Source organism: Lepisosteus platostomus, chromosome 5 (assembly GCF_059453375.1).
Source record: "Lepisosteus platostomus isolate fLepPlt1 chromosome 5, fLepPlt1.hap1, whole genome shotgun sequence".
NCBI lineage: Eukaryota > Metazoa > Chordata > Actinopteri > Semionotiformes > Lepisosteidae > Lepisosteus > Lepisosteus platostomus.
The window spans coordinates 45,545,978-45,565,937 of NC_142615.1; the positions used below are offsets into that span (position 1 = coordinate 45,545,978).

At 45.3% G+C, this 19,960-nt stretch overlaps 3 non-coding genes across 3 annotated transcripts; all 3 read right to left on the bottom strand.

Moving 5' to 3' along the window:
• Window positions 1-10,237: 10,237 nt before the first annotated feature.
• On the bottom strand, window positions 10,238-10,310 carry trnaa-cgc (transfer RNA alanine (anticodon CGC)). The gene has a single exon. It is a non-coding gene; the product is annotated as a tRNA-Ala (tRNA).
• Window positions 10,311-13,760: 3,450 nt separating this feature from the next.
• On the bottom strand, window positions 13,761-13,842 carry trnal-uag (transfer RNA leucine (anticodon UAG)). The gene has a single exon. It is a non-coding gene; the product is annotated as a tRNA-Leu (tRNA).
• Window positions 13,843-17,333: 3,491 nt separating this feature from the next.
• On the bottom strand, window positions 17,334-17,421 carry trnay-gua (transfer RNA tyrosine (anticodon GUA)). Its single transcript is given in 2 exon segments — window positions 17,334-17,369; window positions 17,385-17,421. It is a non-coding gene; the product is annotated as a tRNA-Tyr (tRNA).
• Between the last annotated feature and the right edge of the window lie 2,539 nt (window positions 17,422-19,960).

Genomic DNA, 19,960 nt, shown 5'->3' on the forward strand with positions numbered 1-19,960 from the left:
TCACACGTGCAGTGCGGCTTGTCCGTCTGTTTATTTGTCAGCTTTGGCGAGACACGGGTGCTTGTGTATTAGCGTGAGCGTTTTTTATTCTGATCATGAACAGTTTAACAAGTCCGCAAAGGATCGAGGAAAGGTTTATCGCCAGCTGAAAAGAGACACAGCGCTTCGGCTGTGGAGACTTTATTAATAAGGCCCCTCAGTAGTTGAGATCTCTGTTATTCCCATCTAGAAACATGCAATCAGCATGTTATTGCTGAAGCAATAGTCACAACATTATTCCACACCTGAGTGAGATGCGGGTTATGATGACAGTCATGCTTTCTACACCTTATACTGAGCTCAGAAATGGACCAAGCGGACATCTCACGAGCAGATCCCTCCGCGTATAAGAAAGGCAACTTGTCTCAGCAAAAATACAAAAAGGCAAAAACCCCACACTTGGAATGCAAACCTACCCTAAAAAGGAAACACGGTTTTAAAACGAACTTGATTTTCCCCTGGAGAAACCTTTTTATGGACACACATCGCATCTATTACACATGTAGAACTAAATATAAAGATAAAACTTAATATAAGAAGTCATGACATATCACACATGACGAAGTCTGGTCCAGAATAAACAGTTTACACTGACCCACCTTTATTTACCCTGGTCACTCACTTCTATTAACTGTTTAACTGGGTAACAAATTAATATTTGTTTCAATTTGGGATCTACACCTGGGAGCCCTGAAATGTTGGCCAGAGGGGAGAAGCTGATATTCAGACGTGAGAATATATTAAAATAAAGGATCTGATGTTGTTTTTCACCTGTCTAATCAAAGCTTGTTCAAAAATTATCTGATTATAGGACACACGAGTTTATAATCATACTCATTCCACTTTTTAACCCCGTATATATGCACAATATGAAACGTATATACACTAAATCTCACGTGTGACTCCCATAATATACATTTCTTTACGAAAATTAGGAACACTTACTACAATTATCAACCCCCCATGACGAGGCAATATTTCATACCTTTGTTTCTTTGTGGGTTCAAAGTTCTGTCCTGTCGTTTCACACGTAATGTTTTGGTAGTTATCTCAATTTTCCTTTGCAATTATCTCCAAGATCATCATCAACTTTTTGTAAAACGCTATGCACAACTGATATTTAAAGAAAGTCCTGTACCAAAACGTCTTCGTAGGGAAAGACAACTTTTTTTCCTTACGTTAGTCGCTACACGGTTACTCAAAAAATCCATTCACCGCCTTTAAAAAAAAAGTTTCGTTTTTTATTGTGGTTCACTGACATTTCTGTCACAATTCTGAGGGACCCCAAATAAAATTCACTTGCCGGTATAAAGACGCCGGCGAGGATAAGACAGGTATCGAGCCACCTGCGTATCTAGCGGACGTTTAAAATAAAAAAAATGGCGTGTAATGTTGCGAAGGGCTACTGTTTTTTTATAGTTTGTCGATTGTAAGGGACGTGGGCCGCGACAGAAATACTGGACGGGGTGGGAAAAGGTTTATTGATGGTTTATTGTACCGCAACGGTCACAATTGACTCACCAGCAAAGATGGCGCCGAGGCCACATCGGCTCCCTCCCGCCCTGCCTCGCACCGAAGCTCGAGCTGCGGAGCGCGACGCCAAACCGCCAGTCCACGGGCGCGGGCGCCGGACATAGACGTCATAAACCCTTCCGAGGCGCAGGAATTATAGATCACTGTAGTTTCTTCTGGACCCGGGTTAGGGACAGTGTGCCCTCCGTGAGAGTCTTCTGAGGAAGCCAGTGTCTCATGGGTGTCCAGGCTTGGTACCATCTGTCCATCACAGGACACACAGACACACACACTCACACACCCTGGACAGGACACCAGTCCATCACAGGACACACACACACTCACTCACACACCCTGGACAGGACACCAGTCCATCACAGGACATACACACACCCTAGATAGGACACCAGTCCATCACAGGACACACACACTCACACACCCTGGACAGCACACCAGTCACTCACAGGATACACACACACACTCACACACCCTGAACAGGACACCAGTCCCTCACAGGACACACACACACAACCTGGATAGGACACCAGTCCCTCACAGGACTCTCAGACACACACACTCACACACCCTGGACAGGAACCAGTCCATCACATGACAAACACACATTCACTCACACACCCTGGACAGGACAGCACTCCATCATAGGACACACACACACCAGGGCCAGTTTTCCCAGAAGCCAATTAGCCCAAAAGCCTGTCTTTGGACCCGAAGAACACAGGGAGAACATGCAGACTCCACACAGACAGCCCCCCCCCCCCCCCGGGTCCAGACCCGAGCCCGGAGCCCCCCCGCGCTGAACCCCTCCGTACAGACGGCCACACACAGCTCCGTTGTTCCCGATTCCCGAGGTGATCTGTTAAAAGAAGCCGGTGTGTTGCCTCCAGGTGACATTTCCTACTGGAGTCAGGACAGGAGGCTCTTCTGTACACAGAAGGGGATGGGGGTGGGGAACAAGCCGCCCAGCCCTGTGGTTGAAGCCGATACCCCGGCTTCTCTCCAGACACAGCTGGGTGAGCTCCTCCAGTCAGTACAGGGGGCTCTACTGTACACAGAGGGTGGCGGGGGTGTGGAACAACTCCTTTGTTCGGGGCCTTGGGGCATTCTTGTTGTGAAAGGCGCTATATAAAAAAAACTGAATTGAAATTGAATCTTACAGGTTTGGGTTTTTCAGAGATCTTGTCAGAGATCTTGTCTGACGTGCCCGTTTCAAAAACGTAACGACACTCCTCACGTCCGAGCGCCGCCGGTCTGTGACGTAACGTATCCTTACACAACCATGACGGTTTCATCATGGACAGCACGAAAGACCGAAAAGTGGTTGACGTTTTAATTTGGCAACGCCACGATGGATCCCAGTTTTTTTTTTTATTTTGGAGGCCAAAAAGGACAAAAAAGGAAACGTCCGGAGTGGATCGATGGTCATCTCTGCGGTTGTTCTGATGTTCTGAAAAAACAAAACAAAAAAAACGGCTCGCTTGCCCGGTCGTGTAGTGTTTCCACACCCCACGCAAATCAACTTCTCTTCGCCCCCGGGGGCTCATCGCCCGCAGCACCCCTCTCACGTGATAGGGGCTTCCCCCGGCTGTGACGTACTTACCCTACCCCCTTCCGCCAACGTCATACCGAAGGTCGCGCTTCGGGCCGCAGCGATGTTGACGGACTGTCTTGTAGCGTGAGAAGGGTTTAAATTTCGACTTAAGGAGTTGGCCATCGTTATATTTCGCGAGGTATCATACGGGGGGAAAAAGAACATTTACATTTATCAACCTACTAGTAATACTGGGTGGATGTCACGTTCCCCAAAGTTCAGTGCCTCTCTCTAATAAAGTAGAAACGTGACATTGAACTCCGTTCGAAACAGGAGAAATCACCAGGACACGATACAACTGACGTCCGGAAAAGAAAAAAAGAACTCCTATTCCCATTTGTAATGACCCCGTAGTGTTTTTCCCGGTGTGCGCTCATCTTTCGGAGACCCGTTTCTCTCTGGTGTTTTGCTGTTGGAATAAATGCCGAGGTGACCCTTCTGTGTGGAGTCTGCGTGTTCTCTCCAGCGGGTCGTTTCCTACACCGCAGGGGCTGATCGAACCGGGGTCTCCCAATCGTCACAGAAGTGTGTGTCATTTTGGGTGGTGGTGGGGGGGTGCATCGGGGATACTGCGCCCCGAGGGGATAACCTCTCACCTTACTCCGGACGAAGGGAGAAGACCTGTACCTTCACGAGTCCGGGTTGTGAAAACTTCTTCTGGCAGTTCAAAACGTTTCGAAGAGACTACAGCGCTACCCTGTTTTCCATTTCTATCGTGTATTATTATACAGTCATAAGTATCTGTACTGATCACAGATCCCCCTCTCACTACCAGGACTGAAGCCCAGTGCAGCACGAATAATAATAATAATAATTAATCCGTCTGGACTCTCCACTCAGAGCTCTTCCCAGGTCAGGGGGATCCCCTCCAGCCCCCCCAGTGTGCAGCCCCCACGTGGATGATGCTCCAGTCCGCTCAGCACACAGCAGCTCTCAGTGGGGAGGAGAGCAGAGGGATGGAGCCAGTTCAGAGAGGGGGGGTGATAAGGAGGCCATGATGGGTCAAGACCAGGGGGGGAATCAGGCCAGGATACTGGGGTAACACCCCTACTCTTCTCCAGAGACACCCCGGGATTGTTAACGAGCACAGAGAGTCAGGACCTCGGTTTGACGTCTTATCCGAAGGACGGCGCCTGTTTACAGTCCAGTGTCCCCCGTCACTATACTGGGGCATCAGGACCCACACAGACCGCAGGGTGAAAGCGCCCCCTGCTGGCCCCACTCACACCTCTCCCAGCAGCAACCTCAGTTTTTCCCAGGAGTCTCCCCTCCAGGTACTGACCAGGCTTCTACCTGCTGGGCTCCAGTGGGGAGGGGGCTGCTAGCTGGGAGCTGCAGGGTGAGATGGCTGCTGGGCAAACGATGGCTAAAGAGCTTCCTAGGACACCCTGGAGTTCGTGGTCAACTTCCTTCTCTTCAGACGGAGGTGGCTTGAAATCTGTCTCGTTTCAAGGAGTATTGGACACGATGCCCCCCCTGCTTTAGCCCCGCTAACTGGTGGCACGCCGACAACGAGGGCTCTCGGCCTCAATCCATCAACCACAAACTCTCCGGGATGAAAGAGAAAGACAGACTCTGTTCGTTCGTTTCGGGGGGGGAGGGAAAAAACCAAAAGCTTTTTTTAAAAAACATTTTAATGATGCTTAACAAAAGAACAAAAATTACAATACAGATTAATGTCAAGGGACACACCCCCCCCCCCATCTTACGATCATCACAGGACCTTAAAATAATACTTAATAATACAAGGTCATGCAGACGATCTGAGGACTCAGGTGGAGATAATGTGAAAGTTTTCCACAGTCCAGTCTGGGGTCCCTCAGCTTCAGTCCAGACTGGGGTCTGGGGTCCCTCAGCTTCAGTCCAGACTGGGGTCCCTCAGCTTCAGTCCAGACTGGGATCTGGGGTCCCTCAGCTCCGGTCCAGTCCAGTCTGGGGCCCCTCAGCTCTGGTCCAGTCCAGTATGGGGCCCCTCAGCTCCAGTGCAGTCCAGTCCAGTCTGGTGTCCCTCAGCTCCAGTGCAGCCCAGTCTGGGGTCCCTCAGCTTCGGTCCAGCACAGTCTGGGGTCCCTCAGCTTCGGTCCAGCACAGACTGGGGTCCCTCAGCTTCGGTCCAGACTGGTGTCCCTCAGCTTCGGCCCAGCACAGACTGGGGTCCCTCAGCTTCGGTCCAGACTGGGGTCCCTCAGCTCCAGTGCAGTCCAGACTGGGGTCCCTCAGCTTCGGTCCAGCACAGACTGGGGTCTCTCAGCTTCGGTCCAGACTGGGGTCCCTCAGCTTCAGTCCAGCACAGTCTGGGGTCCCTTAGCTTTGGTCCAGTCCAGTCTGGGGTCCCTCAGCTTCGGTCCAGCACAGCCTGGGGCCCCTCAGCTCCAGTCCAGTCCAGTCTGGGGCCCCTCAGCTTTGGTCCAGCACAGTCTGGAGTCCCTCAGCTTCGGTCCAGCACAGACTGGGGTCCCTCAGCTTTGGCCCAGCACAGACTGGGGTCCCTCAGCTTTGGTCCAGCACAGACTGGGGTCCCTCAGCTTCAGTCCAGCACAGTCTGGGGTCCCTCAGCTCCAGTCCAGTCCAGTCTGGTGTCTCTCAGCTCCGGTCCAGTGCAGTCTGGGGTCCCTCAGCTTCGGTCCAGCACAGTCTGGGGTCCCTTGGCTCCAGTCCAGTCCAGTCTGGTGTCCCTCAGCTCCAGTCCAGTCCAGTCCAGTCCAGTCCTTGGTGGGGAAGGCGACTCCGATCTTAGCTGGCACAGAACCAGGAAAGGAACCTGGAAAGAATATTGTTATTGCAGGTGTGAGGGACACAGACACGGACATCACCATGACATCAAACAGCAAGAGGAGACTCCTTCTTGAATCACAGACACGACCGGGCGGCGTCCCCCTGTCTGCTCACCTGCACCTCCTCTTCTTCTTCTTGTCCTTCCCGGCAGCCTGCTCCTCCTCTCCCTCGCTCTTCCTCTCCTGACACACGGTCTCCGCCGCCTCCATCGGCTCGTCCTTATCATCTGTCTCCACCGACATGCAGCTCAGGGACTTTAAAAAGACGCACCAGCACTTCTGAAGCAGAGACAGGAGAGTCACGTTAAGAGTCGGACTGGACACTCCAGGACATGAACACTGCACTGAGAGAGAGAGGGGTTCATACACACACACTGACTGGACACTCCAGTACATGAACACTGCACTGAGAGAGAGAGGGGTTCATACACACACACTGACTGGACACTGGACAGGAGTAAAGAGAGAATCAGAGCATTACCCACTTTCTTTTTCTTCTGTCTCACAGGAGGTGGTGATTGGACCTCCTCCAGCTGGAGTCCGAGTAGGGAGAGAGGGGGCAGGAGAGGGACAGCACAGGGAGAGAAAGAGAGAGACAGGTGAGTCAAGTGTCCCAAGAGTACAGAGACTCTGCTGAGATCACACTCGCAGTGAGTGAGCCTGGGTGTAGCCCACTAATACTGACCCACTGTACACCATAGGACAGAGAAGAGGAGGAGGAGAGAGACACACTGCCTAGACACCACAGGACAGAGAGGAGGAGGAGAGAGACACACTGACTGGACACCACAGCACAGAGAGGAGGAGGAGAGAGACAGTGACAGACAGGGCTGACAAGACAGACAAGATGGCGAAACTCCACCACAGACAGGACAGGAGGCAGGGTGGGACCAGCACTGACCTTCTTCCTCTCTCCTGCCGGAGGAGCTGTCTCCACCTCCTCTTCCTCCTGCAAGTCAAGAGACAGGCTGAGAGAGAGACGGGCTGGTGGGACATCGGCGAACAGAGCTGAAGGCAGAGAGCCGGGGAGACAGGCCCAGCTGGGACAACGCAGGACAGACAGAGAGACAGACAGAAAGGAAGGAGAGAGAGACACAAAGATGAAGGCACAGAAAGACAGCAGGCAAAGAGAAAGATTGAGATTGAGGGACAAACAAACCGAGAGAGAGAGCGGAAGGAGAGAGAGAGAGGAAGGAGAGAGAAGGACAGACAGACTGACAGACGGGGCTGAAAGAGAGAGAGACAGAGAGGCAGGGACAGACAGACAGCAGGACGAGAGAGAGACAGAGATCGAGGGACAATAATTTGGTTTCGAAATTTATTCTGAAAATATACAATCATTCACTCCTGAAAAATATCGAGTTCAAATTATACATTATGTACAATATTGTAATCAACATATGGCTAATCATCAAAAATAAAAAAAACTGTACTGGGGGACACAGCTGGCTGTGCTGTTCTGGACAGAACACACTGAGGTCCAGTTTCCACCTCCTGCAGGATCAAACAGCACCTCCACTGGCTCTCCAGTGAACAGAGGGACAGACAGAGAGGCTTCAGGCTGCAGGGTGACATTGTCTCTGTGAGCTGAAAGACAATCAGGACAGAGGATGATATAAGAACACACTCTGTCAAGAATATAGAGCCCTCTAGTGATCCTACTGTAGACCTGCTCACCACCCACAGTGACGATCACAGTGCTGATACTGCTTCCATTAAGGTCCCTCACTGTGTAGTTGCCCTGATCAGCTGGAGTGAGGGAGCGGAGTGTCAGAGAGCTGTTCTGCACTGACACTCACTGTTCGTACCTGGGGCCAGGGAGCCCTGCACTGCTCAGTAAGACTATACGATTCCGGACAGATCGTGCAGGATCAAACAGCACCTCCACTGGACCAGCAGTGTGGAGGGGGGAAACAGAGAGGCACCAGGCTGCAGGCTGTGGACTTCTGAGTGAGCTGAAAAGGGACAGGTAGAAACATGTTGAATATTTAGTTTTACAACAATACCTTGAGTTTGGACTGCGATCAGCTTCATTTTGTATTTCAGCTGTGAAAATGCAATTTCAAAAATGCACGCCACAGTCATGTTAGGTTCAAGTTACAGTTGCATCACAACTCAATACATTTGCAATTCACTTCTGAGATAATTGTTCCTGGTGTTTGTGTTGTGTATGCCTTGCAATGGAGGGGTGAGAAATAATGGACTTATTACATTATAATGAATAATAATTGCTTACACTTATATAGTGCTTTTCTGGACACTCCACTCAAAGCGCTTTGCAGGACATGGGGACTCCCCTCCACCACCACAAATGTGCAGCATCCACCTGGATGATGGGACGGCAGCCATAGTGCACCAGAACGCTCCCCACACACCAGCTATGAGTGGGGAGGAGAGCAGAGTAATGAAGCCAATTCATAAATGGGGGTTATTAGGAGGCCATGATTGGTAAGGGTCAATGGGAAATTTGGCCAGGACACTGGGGTAAAACCCCTACTCTTTTCGAGAAACACCCCGGGATTTTTAATGACCACAGAGAGTCAGGACCTCGGTTTTACGTCTCATCTGAAGGACGGCACCTGTTTACAGTTTTTCCAGTGTCCCCGTCACTATACTGGGGCATTAGGACCCACATGGACCACAGGGTGAGAGTTCCCCCTGCTGGCCCCACTCACACCTCTTCCAGCAGCAACCTTAGTTATTATTGTGAAGAATGAAAGAATATTAGGAACATGAAAAGGTTGAATGTTTTAAATGCGTTTTTTTACTGAAACATCCGCTACAGAGATGCGCACACACGTCATTACAAACGCACACCTGCACAGAGACGTCCTCAAGCGCCTTGTTCACAATTATGGGCTCCAATAGGAACAAAAAACGCCAGCCTGACAACTCGAGCATTCAAACCAAGAACCCAACACGTACTTATGTTGGCAGCCTGTGCAGAAAAGCAGAAAGAACCACAAGCCTTCTCTATTGGGAGGAAAAACACACACTCCCTCTCTCACACTCCTGATTTCCTTAAATAGCTCATTCTTCATCTCTGGCTCCTACATACAGTATAGCAGCGCTCAGTCTGCTTTGAATAAGCCATAAATCTAAGATTTGTTTTATCTGTTCCTCTTGTCTAGGCCTAGAGCTGCTTTTCATAAAAGAGCTGTTTGCATAAATAGCTAGGGTTACAGCTGAAGACACCAGCTTCATCCCCCAGTGTGTTAAACGTCGGGAGCAAGAGAAGAGGGCCAGGCCGTGCCTTTTCATAGATTTTTCTTCTGAAAAGTCAGTTTCTCAGAGGCAGATTTAGCCCCTCATGCATTGTAGAGAGATAGACACGCCCGCGCGCGAACAGTTAGAGCTGCACCCTCACACAGAGTCAGACCCGCACAGACACGTCCTCTTGTTTAAACAAATACACAAACCTGACGGCGCTCACAATGATCCAGACACACACACACACACACACACACACACACACACACACACACACACACACACACACGACATCAGTAGTCACTCTTGCACACTGGACCCCAGCTCAGTCCTCACCTCCAGCTCCTGCAAACCGCTTCGAACAAACTGCATTAAGAAAATTAGGTTGCGTTCCGGTAGCAGGCCATCCTGGGCACCAGTGTGAGTTACACACTCATTTGTAAAAGCCCTTCCGCATCGTCGGGCATGCTTCACAGTGCTGGACCTGGGGTGTGGGTGCTGTCTGTGTGGAGTTTGCATGTTCTCTCCCTGGTCTGTGGGGGTTTCCTCCAGGTGCTCCAGTTTCCCACAGTCCAGGGACAGGCTGCCACTTTCACTGGGCAGTGCACTGTCACCGTGGCAGCATGGCGGGTCGGATCTGATTTCAGTCTATTTCCTTTTTTAGAGATCCTGTAACCAGGACCTGTTCACTGCCATGACGGACACAAGGAACAATAAAGCCGAAGTCTTGTTTCCCACAAGAAACAACAAAACCGAAGTATTGTTCGATGTGCCGGTACAAACTTTTAGGTTATATAGTCCTTCCTTGCTGCTTCAGACGTCATTCGGTGTTATGGTAAGGGGGGGGTCGTGGTATTTGGCCAGTTAAGAGACCCTGGCCAAATGGTCAGTTTAAGATTATGCCCCCTCGCATCTGGAATCCTTATCAGTTAACCCCCTTTCCTGCCATAAACCCCTGTTGCTTAGAAGTCTAATTTTCAGGCAGAACTGACTTAAGTTAACCCTATTTACATCTTGTCTCTTACTTCAGCCCTCTTCCATTTGCTAGTTAAAAGTTGTACAACCCATTTGTATGCGACAAAAGAAGCCAGTCTGTTTCCACCCGGTTTCGAACCGAGGGCCTTTCGCATGCGAGGCGAACATGATAACCACTACACTACGGAAACAGTGGTAAGATGTTCCCAGCGGCCCAGTGCTGAGCTTCGCCAATGCGTTTCAGCTGCTTCCAGTGCCTTTATTGGAGTGCGCTGATGGACCGTGCTCTCTCTCCAGAGACCAGCACGCCTGTCATGGACGGAGCAGGAAAGGCGGTGCCACATTCTACAGCCCTCTCCACGCAATCGGGCTACTGAAGTGGAGAAAATCGCCTCTCCAGAAAGTGCAAATATCATAGAGGTAGAGGTAGGGAGAGAGGAGGAGTACAAATTCAAGCAGAGGCCTGAGTGGAGCACTGTCGTATGGCCCTGACATCAATCCCTCAACTCTCTGCATAAAGCAGTGTCTTATGGCCATAACATCCCACCCCCACCACTCTCAATGGAAAGCACTGTCGTATAACCATGACATCCCACCCCCACCACTCTCTGCATAAAGAAGTGTCGTATGGCCCTGACGCCCACCCCTCCACTCTCTGCGTTAAGCTGTGTTGTCAGGCCCTGACATCCCACCTCCGCCACTCTCTGCGTAAAGCAGTATCTTCAGGCCCTGACATCCCACCCCCGCCACTCTCTGTATAAAGCAGTGTCATATGGCCCTGACATCCCACCCCCACCACTCTCTGTGTAAAGAAGTGTCGTATGGCCCTGACACCACCCCTCCACTCTCTGCGTTAAGCTGTGTTTTCAGGCCCTGACATCCCACCTCCTCCATTCTCTGTGTAAAGCAGTGTCATATGGCCCTGACATCCCACCCCCACCACTCTCTGCGGAAAGCACTGTCATATAGCCCTGACACCCACCCCTCCACTCTTTGAATAAAGCAGTGTCGTCAAGCCCTGACATCCCACCCCCGCCATTCTCTACGTAAAGAAGTGTCATATGGCCCTGACACCCACCCATCCACTCTCTGCGTTAAGCTGTGTTGTCAGGCCCTGACATCCCACCTCCGCCACTCTCTGTGTAAAGCACTGTCGTATGGCCCTGACATCACACCCCCACCACTCTCTGCGTGAAGCACAGTCATATAGCCCTGACGACCACCCCTCCATTCTTTGCATAAAGCAGTGACGTCAAGCCCTGACATCCCACCTCCGCCACTCTCTACGTTAACCCCTGTTAACTCGCTTGCTGAATGATCTCTCAAGAAATCCCTGGTGAGATTCAACAGGTGTTTTCTTCAACAGCCACTAAAAGTCTGATGACCTTCTCTGGATTTCCTGAATATGATGTAAAATTAGTTCAAATCATTTGGTAGTTAACAGAACAAAATGCTTTGGAGGTACATTTAAAACAGCAGAGCAACACTGTAGCACTTCGTGTGTGACTGAGTTTAATTGTGTAAACCTGTCTCTCTATGAACACGAGCAAAGAGTTCTCACTCAACAGAAGATTGCGATGTGAGCACAATAATGTAAGACATCTGGTGATGCCAGGGATTGAACTCGGAACTTCATACATGAAAACCATTGAACTACATCCCCTATGGCACAGATGGTGGAACTGACTTAAAGATGTGCATATGTTCACTGACCACAATCCACCCTTCAAGAATAATTGAAATGAATAATTTATTTTTATATCCAGTCACATGGGCGACGGTGGTTGATTCTTCAATGGGGGAGAGCGTTTTTCTACCTCCTTACTCGACTGTCTTTCAATTATGTTTTCCTTGAAATCTTTTTGCATCTTTTAAGTGCTTGCGATTAAATTACGCATAGAAAAACAGCAGTACAGTTGATGTTCATGGACCGATGCACACAACTCCAGTGATAAAGCCCTGTCTGTAAATATTGTAGAAGAACGTTAAAGGGCGAAACAACGCTCCAACCACGGGAATGGTAACAAGAAGGATCGTGTTCTTATTTAATATGTGCTTTTGAATTGCCTTGTCAATACACACAGGCTTTAGAGATGGACAAATAATTTACAGTGGTGTTTGTAAACAAAGATGGAACATGTTTTTTTCTATACCAGGAAGAAAGGAGCAGACTCTTAAACTTTAAGAGACAGAAACAATACCTCATCACAGCTAACACTAATTAAAACAACATCACAACAGAAGAGTGAAGCCTTGGGTGAATCAAATTAGTTTTCATTGGTCGTCTGTGTCTTCATAACTTTGTAGGTGAGAGAGAGGATTGCGAAAATGTGCGGGTGCTTCTTAGAAGTGTGTTGGTAGTACAGGTGACTTCCAAATAATTGAGCCGGGTTTTAATCCCGGCCAGTGCATCCCCAAACCTTTTCAAGATAATCATTTATCCGGTAGCACATCTCCTGAAACTAACATTCGAGGTAGGAAGCGTGCTCTTAAACACCAAAACACTCAAAAAGGAAGAAGCAGATCTCTGTACACAAGACAGTAGTGCGATATTAGAATTTCTGAGTTCTTGATGGATTCAGGCTCCTTCTCAGAGGTCCTTGCTCGCCAAATAACTTTACATCTGAGGAAGAGCACCACGGAAAAAAAACCCAACTCAACAAGCGAGCGTGTTGGTTGCTCTTGCTCTTAATGCAAGGAGCTGTTTTTTTTCCTTGCAATAATCATTATTAACCAAAAACAGCAGCACAGGTAAGTCGCATTTGTGATTATGTCACTTCTCTGCTTCAGCAAGGTCAATAAAAGACTCTGAAAGTAGTAAAGCAAAACTGAACTCAAAATCATATTAGGAATTCTGAGCGATATCTCCATACAGGTAATCCAATAAGAACGTTTAAATATTTGAATATAATCTCTCTATATATTTCGCTGCTTTTTACCCGGAGTAAAACTATTGGATTGAAGGAATGCTAACCGCTGGGTTAAAATGTATAGTTGTTATTTGGAGAAATCTGTAAACTCGTGATCTTATATGTTTTAAAAGACAGCACAGGGAAAAACGACAGTGCTGATTATTTTCCAGAGACAGAGCACTGATGACCTCTCCGAGCTGATTGATAAAGCCCACCCAGTGGATACTCTAGCAGAACGTCAAAGAACATTCACCTTTGTATCCAAAGAAACGACAGGAACAACATCAGGAAGCACAATCAATTCCCCTTTTAAATCTTTCATGTAAGGTATGCTATGTGAATCCATGAAGTTAATCCTCTGATCTCTTTTGATCACGAACAAAGTATTTCTGATGGAGCGCTATGTTCAAAGATTTAATAAGCTTTACCCCTGCCAACGATTCGGCGTGAAGAATTAAAAGTTTCACAGACAAAAGCAGCTCACCACCACAGCCAATATTAAATGTACTTGCCGGTACACTATCATGTGCACTGCCTTAAAAGTGATCTCGGCAGATGTTGTTCCCTACATAAAGCTGAACGTGCCAAAGAGAATTTCTATTGAGAAAAAATATTTTTTCTGCCTTGATGTTAAGCCTGTCTTTTAGAAAGTCTATCTCTAAACACCTCCCGCAGCCTAACAAAAAGCGCTTTTACTGATTGTATTGCAGGTCTTAAAACATTAATATTTGGCAGCAGTGGGATTCAAACCCACGCCCCCAGAGAGACTGGAGCCTAAATCCAGTACCTTAGACCACTCAGCCACGCTACCTTCCTCCATACCCATCTTCACATTGCTGGCTTGGACTAGGGGGGGCTTCAGCTCTTGTCGTCAGATCTAATGATATCATGACATGTGGAAGTGACTGCACCTTCATCTTCCGAGATGCTTTCAATAACACAAACGCTACTTTCACTGGCACAAACACAGCAATAATGAAGGTGGTGGGATTCATCCTTTGTGCTGTTTGTAGGGGTGTAACTCTACGGTGATCTGCTGACTTGAAGAGCAAAAATCAAAATCCTCTGCTATTACTGTTGCTTTTTTCATAGTTTCTTCAAATCCTTCATTTGAACGTAGATTTTGAAGGATATTGATGATAATACCACATAAATTGTGGTTTTCTTGTGATCGCCAATTTTATTCAAATAACAGCCTTTTTTACAGTTCCTTGTGTGTTTCACAAGGTATAATAGCCCCCTTCGCATCCTCAGCTAACATATTTTAAAATTACAATAGCTTATACAGCATGCATGTTTACATTTATATTAAAATTAAAGTAAATATACAAGAATACATACAGTGCTAACCCAATAATTCTTGTCAGGTTCTGCAACAAATCTGCGTTGTTATTTTAACATGTTTCAGCTGAGGGTGCAACAGGAGTATAAATGAATTTTCCCGCCAGCCATTCAAAGACCAAATTCCATGAGTGAACATTATTTTCTCAGATGTTGCCGGCATTGGACTTTGCCGGTGGTATTGAATTATGTCCACAACTGTTGTAGTAGTTCCTTCTTGAAATTCGACACGTGCAAAGCACTCGTAATATCATAGGTGTTAAAGTTCGCTGAGTCTATTCGAGTCATGGTGTGTATCCCTGCCTATCATTGGGAGACGGGTAACTTTTTTACACTCAGATTCCAATCTTCAATGCTTTGTGTGAGAGCTTACATAACTTTCATTTTCTCACAATTTCTGACGATTGTTCCAAAGGGGCACCCTGTCAATTCCGAATACTTTTCAAAAATCTGCCTGCATGTTTGATTATTGTCATTTCACTTAGAAAAAGTTCAATATTGATCATAACTAAAGAAAATAATGATCACGAACAAAAAAGGGATAAAGATGCAAGTCGATCTTGAATCAGAGCTGGGTGAAATGGGCGTCTGTTCTGATATGGTTGTATGAGAAACAGGAGGAATCGCCAATCTCCTATAGAACATGAGTTGAATCAGGAGTGAGACATTTAGTATACTCGTGCATATGTCAACGCCTGACCTACATCGTAAAACTAACATTAAGTTGTCAGAGACATTCATTTATATACAAACAAGAGACAGACCAAGTAATAATTCTACATTAGTTCAGGTGGGTAAACCTGAACTAACTAACTAATAAACCTTTTAATAATTCTACATTAACGTGTCCTACATTGATCAGACTAATTGACATGGTCTGATTCAGAGCCTGTGCAGTTCGTGCTAATTACAACAAGGACAGTTCTGATCCCTCATCACCGAACTGAACACAAGTTCAGCTGTTCTCCAGTTTTGTTACGCATGGTTTTTCATTGCAATTGAGTTCAGAGCTGGAGCTGATCTCCAGACAGTACAGTGTTTTGGGTAAGTTGTCGAAATTCGCATGAGGCTGCAGACAACTTACCCAAAGTGTTTTCTATAGCTTTCAGGTGGAGTTCATTTATATAAAACAACGTAAGTGGTATAAACGCAACAAGCCAGACGGCAGTCCAACTTATAATTTTCTGACGCGAGGCCTGACGCGTTATTCATTATGCCACTGACCCTGCTATTGTAGTGCTAAAAAACACGTTTTCTACATTTATGTCTGTTCACTCTAAAAACTCTAAAAAGGACAAAGGGTTTGTGTGTCCCGCTAAAATTCCGCTTCATTTCGAATGCAAATAAAAACCGTTTTGTTCCAAGAAATCATAGATTTGTCACATCCTTCATACTATACTTCTCTCTTGTATTAGTAAAGCATTTTGATTTAAACTGAACAATATATGAAAGGTTTCATCTATACACTTACACATAATAAGTATACGAATAAATACTCGGAAGAAGCCGCAGCTCAGGTATTAGAGAGATTTAAAATCGGATCGGAGGATTTAGAGTCCAGACTGCAAACCAACAGCTTACACAGGTCTTTTATAGAACCCTTTTGATTTCCTCTACTTTGTCCCTGTGATGTCATTGTCCTGCTCGCAGCCGAGCCCGACACACGTCTGGTTTCTGTCGCTTGACGCACACCCTGCGGTCCATGCGGGTCCTAATACCCCAGTACAATGAAGGGGACACTAAACTGTAAACAGGTGCCGTCCTTCGGCTGAGACGTAAAACCGAGGTCCTGACTCTCTGTGATCATTCAGGAGAATGGTGGTGGTGGAGGGGAGTCCCCATTACCTGTAAAGCGCATTGAGTGGAGTATCCAGAACAGCGCTATATAAGTGTGCGTAATAATAATAATAATTATTATTATTATAATTGTAATGTAAAATGCAATAAAAAAAATATCAAACTTTGATTCAAAATAGATTAATGTAAAAACTGATAAAGCTAATGCTTTTTTCAGGGCTATAGCTGCAGCTGCGAGAAGGTTAAAAGCGCACAAGTGATCTGTCTTTCGTCAAAGTAATTGCCGGAGCAGTAAGACGCAGAGCACCATCCAGCAGCTGTAGACGATGTTCGGGGAAGAGCTAATTCTGTTTTTAGCACAGGGAGTGAGAATGAGCTCAGTCCGGCTCCGAGCAGAATCCATCCTGGTTTGGTTACAGTGCGCCTGAGGATCTTTGGATCGCAACGTAAAAAAAAACAATTGCTCACATCGTGTGACTTCCACGACAGGAAGGAAAGATATCACTTAAAAAAATCAGAACTGAAGATTTGGATCCTGGGCCTCAATTTGATCAAATTATTAAAATAATAATTATTAAAATATCAAATTGTGTTTCTGCAACATTTCGTGCACAGTACGCCATTTTTATCTAAAAATAAAACAACAGTCACAACGAGAGCTTATACGCAGTCTGGGGTATATTCCCCTTTTATATTTTTGCCACTTTATATCGAACCTGTTATACTCCCAGAAGTGCACAGTAGCTTGTACAAATGTACAATTCACCACTGGTATAAACAGATGTGTGCCCTGTTTGCCTTTGTAAGCATTTGTTTAAAAAATAAGTTCACAATACGATAAAAACACAGAAAGCACAAACTTCATAATACAACGATACAAAATCAATACCAAATCATTATGCCAATTAAGAACCTATCCTTTGAAAACAGAGAACACCTTTATATCTACAAAAAACTTGACATTTGTATGTATTTTTGAATTACAAAGCAGACAGAGTAGTCCCTTAATTCAAAGATCGGATCTTGGCCAAAACAAGACAATCAGACGTGGGCTGAATTCGGAACAGGAACCTCTACTTCGTCGTTTATTGAACTTTTGATAAATGTCTGAATGAAACAGATTCGCTTTTTTAACTCTTTGATTAAAGTACACAAAAAGCACCTTCCTTCGAGCCGGAATCGAACCAGCGACCTAAGGATTCCCTACTGACTCCACTACAGTCCTCCGCTCTACCAACTGAGCTATCGAAGGGATGTCAAGCAATGCTCCCTAGCACATACTGCCCAATGTAGTGAAATGTTCCGGGTGATTTAAATCCCACTTCGACATCAAGTTTCCAACTCGTTTCCTTAGTCTTGTTTACCTTGAATTTAAGCCACGAACCAGGATTCTACTGTATAAACTTCCAGGGATATTACAAAATGTTTGATGGGGCATCAATCATTCCAGGCGGAAATTGACTCCTTTTTTTTCTCGAGGGATCATATTAAACATTTCATTAGTATCGAGAGGAGGATCACCATGAGACACAAAACAAATAGTTTCTTTCTGTCTTTATTAGAAAGTAGCGTTTGTGCAACATTAATAATATTTTCGTGGAAATAAAGAAGTTTCGAAATGTGGTTTTGAGTTAAATATTACCGTGTTCATGTAATTAGTTTGTGTTTGTCATTACTATATATATATATTGCCATGTTACTAGAATTTGTAACTGAAGTTTACTAGTTGTGTTTTTTATGATGGTTAGACATTTGTTGATTACAATATTGTATATAATGTATAATTTGAACTACATATTCTTCAGGTGTGAATAGTTGTATATTTTAAGAATAAATGTCTAAAATAAATCATTGGCTTTATTTACTAGTTTCTATACCTATAAAAATCTTTCTTTGATGTATAATAGACCTTTAACTATATATGTATAGTAGTCTTCTAAATTTATCCGTATAATAGAACTACAACCATTTATGTATAATAAACATATAATCAATTTCATTCTAGACCAGTTACGGAGCACAGTTACACGTCTGGTATGCGTTCAATAGTCGTATATTCTACATCTTTTGCCCACTGGGATGTGCCGATTTTAACTTGGCAAACCAAGATACACATTTTCTAATGAAACCTTAATTAAAAGACAGTTTGTTTCTCGAAAGCGTGTTATGTAAAAAAAGAGAAAAACGAAAATATATGGATGGTAATCTTTCAAAGCTGAAGATTTTACTTTTGAAAAATTGACATTTTATGTACTGTATGCAGATGCATTCGCTGGTTTTAGAACTTTGCTGTACTTCCTGAATCATTTTCAGTATTATAAAGTGGGTGTAGATTTTTCTTTCAGGTTAGGACGCGAGTGTGTACATGTGTTTGATTTTCGTTTCACTGATTCTCATTGAAGATTTGGGAATTAACGACGAAAGAATCAGTTGCCTCGGAAAGCAGAAGGTCAGAAGCAGAATCACATTATAGCAGCTGTCAGCTGAGTGGCGCAGCGGAAGCGTGCTGGGCCCATAACCCAGAGGTCGATGGATCGAAACCATCCTCTACTATGTGCACTTTATGCACGATTGATAAGCATACCATCAGTTTAATGAAGTGCATTAAAACTGTTTTTTTCTCTCGTGTGTATGAAAGCTTCACACTTAAGGTACTCTTTCATCTTTACCAATAGCAGATGCCCAAATGTATCTTTGGTTGTTCTGCGATCCTTCATAGTTTCCTCAATTCCTTCAAATGAACATCCATATCAAAGCAATTATGTATATATATATTACAATTAAGGTACATATTAAAAATATCAACGCACATTTGTATAATGCTCATTTAATAATGATTGTCAAGGATTGTCAAGTTCTCCAACAAATCTGTGTTCTAATTTTAAAATATTTTTGCTAAGGATACAACGGGTGTATAAATGAATTCTCCCAACAGCCAGTTAAAGAAAAATTCCACACGTGAAGATGGTTTTCTTGGACATTGACTTAGTTACTTATTTGTTTACTTGTTGTAGTTGCACACGAGTAAAACACAAAGATTTCCTGCCACATTCAAGAGGGTTTGCGAAGAAATCCCTTCAATTTTTAGCGGAGATTTTGTTTACATCATCACAATCTGAAGCACGTCCCTGAGTACGTTTGACCCACCAGCCCTTTGTTTAACAGCTGCACAGGGACACATTCCCGTTGCTTTTCACAACTCACATGTTTGTAGTTAAAGAAAATAAAATACTGTCATTTTCCTGCCAGCTGGCAGTATTTCTTCTGCACTGACTAAGAGTAACCAAGAAGTTCATTTCATCTTTCGCAGGCTGTAATCTACAGAAAAGGAAGTGAATACTTGTATTAAGCTAAATCAAGCCGACGGAGTTGCACTGCTGTTGTTTTTCTCCACTTTTCGTTAAAAGGAGAAAAAATCACTGGCATTTTTTGGAAGCATTTCTTCTGTCCTGAGAAGCAAGATTTGTATTTTATCTTTCAGAAGTTGTATGAATTTCTTGAAGTTCAGAAACAACTTGTTCCAGAAAAGAAATTAACACTTGCTTCAAAGTAAATCAAGACGTCGGTGTCTCTTGCTGTGTGTGCTCTTATCTGTCCATCTCTCTATCCTCTTCTCTCTGGCAGTCTGTGTAGAGTATCTGAAGGGGATGTAACACCACTTGGAAAAGAAAAAAATTCTCAGGAAAATTCTCAGGCAGAATAAAAAATCATTATTCTCTTCTCAGTGAGATTCACAGCTCAGACTCACACTCAGACAGGATCTCAACTCCGTACTGCTCTCTATCCTCACA